The sequence below is a fragment of the Triticum aestivum genome, chromosome 7A (assembly GCF_018294505.1).
Source record: "Triticum aestivum cultivar Chinese Spring chromosome 7A, IWGSC CS RefSeq v2.1, whole genome shotgun sequence".
NCBI classification, from domain to species: domain Eukaryota; kingdom Viridiplantae; phylum Streptophyta; class Magnoliopsida; order Poales; family Poaceae; genus Triticum; species Triticum aestivum.
In genome coordinates this window covers 372580587-372586739 of record NC_057812.1, presented here as the reverse complement: position 1 = coordinate 372586739, position 6153 = coordinate 372580587, and positions in this window count along the sequence as shown.

Genomic DNA, 6153 nt, shown 5'->3' with positions numbered 1-6153 from the left:
GTGAATAACTGAAATAAAGGAGGCATATATGCTCACTATAACAATCAAATACTATTGAAAACTGGACAAAGGCTCACTACAACCAACCTAATAAGAAAATATAGATAACCAAGGGATCTGCTTGAAAACTGGATAAATGCTCACTTAAACCAACCTAATAACCAAATACATATAAACAAGGCATCTACTCACTGTAAAAACCCAAATATAGACATTCATGAAATTTAACTAGAAAATTCATACTTAAACATCAGATAGCCCTATTTAACATTACATTTTTGCATAACTTCAATAATTAAACGTGACACAGTTAAAACATTGCATGGCAAAAGCTACTACATCAATGGGTAGAAGTTGGCTAGCTAGAAAAAGTAAGATTTGCTGATAGGATATTGCTTCACTTGTCATGGATGGGCTCCTTCGAATTGGAAGAGCATAGACCCTGGATGCACTCCCTGATGTCGCAGATGGGTAGTTTGATATTTAAAGAGCCGTAGTGGGTGCCCTTCTCGTGGTCGTGGTCGATAAGATCTGACTTGGCAAATGACGATTCCAAACCACCACCGTAAAACGTGTCCTTAATAAATGAAAAAATGGACTCGATGGTGTACAAGGATCACAAATCCTTGATCACGAGATGGAGGAGATCAGCAGCGGGGCCTTCAAAGAGATCGATGACAATTGACCAGAGACATGCTCATTGCTAGCGATTTACTATATGACAAAGAGTTGACCCACTCAAAAACGGGAATCAAACCCAAAATGAAATATCTCGATTCGATGAAATAGCTCGTTCACCAGGTCAAAATAGTGAACTAAATCCAAAATTGAACACCTCAATCGAGTAGCATGTTGTACAGTATTATAGTACTCCATGAACATGTTGAAAGTCAAATTAATGAACTTGTTTGATATACGCATATATCCGTTCATGTGTGGATTGCAGACAACATGTTCTCCAATTTAAATATTCGACTGCAAGTTTATATCGAAACATGGTTTATATCAGTCTTTGATGCATAAAACATGACCTCCCCCTCTCCTGGACTCCTGCTCTCTCTCTCTCTCTCTCTCTCTCTCTCGCTGACAATCTTCAATTCTGTCGCACGCATCCAACACACAAACCTTGTTGGTCCCTCTCGCTTTCTCTCCATTTCTCTCTCTCTCTCTCTCTTTGTGTGTGTGGGGGGGGTCTTTCTAGTTTGCATGCATATATACTCCATCTATAGGTCTCTCTCGCACATTATGTATGATTCTCTAGTCCAAGCTAGATATCTTGGGTGCACCCATCATACGCATACAAATTCCTTGGATCGTTGCCTGTAACTCTCTCATGCACCACTCTATCATCTCGGAGCTCTCCCCCTCTCTCTCAAACTCTCCATATACCTGGGTCACACATACACATGCATATCTCACTCGCACTCGATAGGCCCATCTAAAACTCTATCACTCTCCCTCGTTCTCTCTCCATCTCACACGCACACACACACAATCTCATGCCTAGCTAGCCAAGTATGATGGTCTCTCACTCAATTGTAGGCACACGCAGTCCCCCCTATATGTATATGACTAGCTAATCTTAGTCTCCATCACAAAGATGTGCATGGTCTATCTCGATTTCTCTCGGGGCATCTTTCTATCGCGCACGTATCTCCCTCGATCTCCCACCCATATAGTCCCCTCACGATCTCGAGGGGATCTCTCTATCACAAACACACCCTCTCGCCCTCCCCATGCGTCCATGTTCTCCATGTGTCCCTCTCGACCTTTGTTCCTTGTTGGCCAGACCTCTATTGGACATGTGCTATAGGGGTGTCTCTCTCCGTTGCAAACAGTTACACACTAGCTATCTTCGTGTATCTCCTCGCCTTACTTTTCTATCTCGGAGATGCATGCGTGAGATGTTCGCCTAAGAAACGAAAAAACACACACACTCTCTCTCTAATTTATCGTTTGTTGTTACTTTCTCTTTCACACACATACTCTTTTTGCACACTTACTCATTCTCCTTCACACGCACTTGATCTCTCTCGACTTAGGCACTCTTCTCGGTCCATAGCATATTGATTTATTGAAAAGTCAAACATCACAAAGTTTGACCATGTACGTGGAGAAAAACAATTACATCTAGAACAGCAAGCATATACCATTAGATTCACCATGAGATGTAGTTTCGTATGATGTATCTTTGGTATTGTAGATATAAATAACATTTGCGTAAGCCTGATCAAAGTTTCCAAAGTTTGACTTCTAAAAAATTTACATGCACTGCATTATCGAGCGGATGGAATATCTCTTTCCCCCTCTCAGCTATCTGACGCACCACTCAGCCTTATCGGGGCTCCTCAATTTCTCTCAAACTTTATCTCCTTGGTTCACACATACACATGTCTCGCTCGCACTATACATATAGACCCATCCAACACTCTCCGCCCTTGTTCTCTCTCTATGTGACACGCACCCCCTAATAAGTACCATAATCCCTCACTCCATCGTAGGCGCAAGCACTCCCCCCCTAAGTATGATTATCTCTCACTAGCCATCAGGAACACACGTATTGTCTCCTTCCATCCATACGTCTATCTCGATATCTCTCGAGGTATATTCTATCGCACACACACCTTGTCACTCGATCTCCCACCCATGTAGTTCCATCACGATCTCCAGGGGATCTCTCTATGACAAACATACATTCTCTCCTCCCCATGTCTGCATTTTCTCCGTACGTCTCTCTCGACCTCTCTCCCTTGTTTGTCAGACCCCTCTTGGCCACATGCTAGGGGTCTTGCTCTCTCGGTTGCAAACAACCACACACTATCTCCTCACCTTGCTTCCGTTGTCGAAGATGCATGTGTGATATGTTTGCATAAGACACACATGTTTTTTCTCGACTTTTATCGAGTGTTGTCCATGTCTCTTTCACACACGCACAAACACTTTTTTCACTCACTCTTTCTATTTCTCTCTCTCTCTAGTTAGGGACTCTCTCACGTCCATAAGCATATGGATGTTTTGAAAACTCAAACCTCAGAAAAGTTTGACCAGGTATATGTGGAGAAAAACATTTACATCTGGAACGATCATTAGATTCATCACAACATGTACTTACTTCATACTATCATTTATCTTTGGTATTGTAGATATAAGTAATTTCTTTATAAACTTGGTCAAAGTTTCAAAAGTTTGACTTCTAAAAAATGTTGGAACTACATTATCGAACAGAGGGAGTAGCTCTTTCTCTCTCTCTCTCTCTGCTATCGCTCATGGGCCTCCCCTCTCACTCGAACACTCTATATCGACGGATTATAGGCTCACTGTGTCAGTGTATAGCTCCGTATATTGTTTAGTTGACCGGTCAACCAGTCCACATGCTGCATTGTCAGCTCATGTTCTGCATCTTCGTGTGCTGGCCCATGTGGCAGTGGGTGAAAATAAGTAAACTAGAGGCCCATCTGACACGTGGTGAAGTAAACAAAGTTGAAACCACTCGGGGTAGCACCCCGCGCACTAGTAAATTGAGGGAGCATTGAGGACGCACTTCCTTCGCGTGAAGGACGCACTCGCGCACAATTCACCACTGTGGGGCGGCATGCACAGAAGGACGCACATGCGCACACCCAGCACACAACACACACCAGCACACGTGTACACCGGCGTCATTGCCGGTTGAGATGGACGGCGAGGCAGCTAGCAAGCGGAGGCGGCTCGAGCCAAAACTAGATCCGGCGAGCCTGGACTTCATCAGCAGCCTCCCCGATGACATGCTGCTCATCATCATCGGCCTCCTCCCCACCAAATCTTCCGTGTGGACCGCCCTGCTCTCCCAGTGGTGGCGCCCACTTTGGCGCCGCGTCCCCCTCAACCTCACCGTCGACAGCTCCCTCTGCGACGAGGATTGCAAACGCATGGCCACAGTCTCCAAGATCCTTTCATCGCACCCTGGGCCAGCCAGACGCCTTGACATCCGCATGTTCAGTACCAACTGCAAGGTCCAACCCAAGTTCGACGAGTGGTTCTTATCCCCCGCCCTAGATCAGCTCGAGGAGGTCAGCTTTGAAGTTGGACGATGTTGCTCTCTGCCGCCGTCCGTGCTCCGCCTCGTGCCAACGCTGCGCCGCGCCAGCTTCAGCTCTTGCTATCTTCCCCAGATTAATGCCGCGCCCGCCCTTCTTCTCCCTCAACTCAAGCAGCTCAACCTCTTCGACATTGTCATCTCGAAGAAGGCTATGGAGCACCTGCTCTGCAGCTGTACTGCACTCGAGTACCTTTGTCTTGAGAAGATCCACGGGTTCAATAGCCTCCACATTGCCTCGATAAATCTCCGATGGATTTATGTGTCTTGTTGGCCCCGCAACAAGACATCAATTGGGAAGAGATCACTCCAGCTGTTCCACGTTATGGTCATTGAGAATGCGCCTTTCCTTGAGAGATTGCTTGTATCGGACCTAGAAGGTCCAACAAAAATCGGGGTCATTGACGCGCCGAAATTGACAGCGTTGGTGCACTCGTTTGTCAAATTCTCCAAACTCTTTATTGGATCCGTAATCGTTCAGGTACAACACTCATCTTCTTCTCCGTCTTCTTGAAATTCACATTTTTAAATTTCTTCTTGATGTATTTACGACCGTCTTCCAGAAAATGATTCCCACAAGCTTGACCCAGTCTATGCGCACAGTAAAGATCTTGGCAATAAAATCTATTAGCCCCAATCTGGATCAAGTTGTTGGATTCCTTACATGCTTTCCATGCACGGAGAAGCTACTCATCAAGGTGAAACTTCTTTCCTATTAGTAAACGGTAATCACAACGTAGCTCAATTTTTTCGTAATTTTACGATGACAAGTGTAGTGTTCAAAACTGCATCTACGCACTGCACTGAAAGAAATGTTTTAGTATTTTTTCTCACGTGATCACCTGCATCATTTTTTTGTTGTACTACTATAGTAGCCTAGGCTAGTCATAGTGGAAAGTAACTTAGACTACTCCAGTAACTCTATGGTTACCCTAAGAGAAAGTACTACCTCTGTCCTGGTTTACTCTTCCTATTTTGTAGTATCAAAATTTGACCATAGATTTAAGTGACAAAATGTTAATGCATGTCGCTAAGAACTATATCATTGGATTCGTATTTGAACATAATTTCAAATGGTGTAATTTTTAGTGACATGCATTGGCATTTTCTTACGTAAATCTATGGTCAAAATATTATACTAAATAAGAGGTAGTACAAAAGTGGGCTATAATGGCCCTCCACTATGTAGGCCAAAACACGTGCCAAATTCATTTGTGATGCATTTGGCATCGATGCCCCTCCATTGCTCACCTGGTGCCCCAATCTGGATCACCTACTTTGGTCTGGTGCCAAATTAACTCACGCAATGAAAAAACACTTGCGTGGGAGAGAGAGAGGACTGAGGCAATAAAAAAACACTTGTTTGGGAGAGTGAGAGGCTGGTGTAGTTGGTTTGATTGATTTGTTTATACATGTGGGTCTGTGTGCACAGCGGTGCGAACTCTCTCACATCACGAGAGCGGTGCCAAAATCTTTTGATTTGACATCGATGCGTATTATGTGGCATACTTTTGCGAAATATGGCATCAGCCACATAGTGGAAGGCAACAAATGTGCAAGCTCTTCATGTACTCCTAGGTAAATGAGAGGAAAGAGAAAGAGAGAGAGAGAGTGAAAAAATATCACTAGCCAGCCAACCCTATTGTATGAGCGAATGATATTGGTACCTCTTGATGAGAAGACAATCTTATACAGCCAGCTTCTCTAATATGTTCTCTTCTTTTGCAGATAAAAAAGGCCCGAAAGTGAAAAATGTGTTGCAATATAACAATCTCATCGAATGCCTTGATCTCCATCTTACATAAATTGATTTGATTAACTACTAAGGCAGCACATCAGAGATTAAATTTGCCAAGTTCTTTGTTCTGGAGGCAAGTGTGCTCAAGGTAATGAGGTTTGGCCTTCTCTGGCGCAACAATGAATGGTGTGCTGATCATCGCAAGCGTTTAAGCCTAAATGACAAAGTCTCCACCGAAGCTGAATTTATTTTTGAAACATCATGTGGCCAGGGACTCAAAAACTTATTTGCCCATTAGTGACTTGTTAGGGCGGTGGATTTTAGTTTGTACGATAATGTT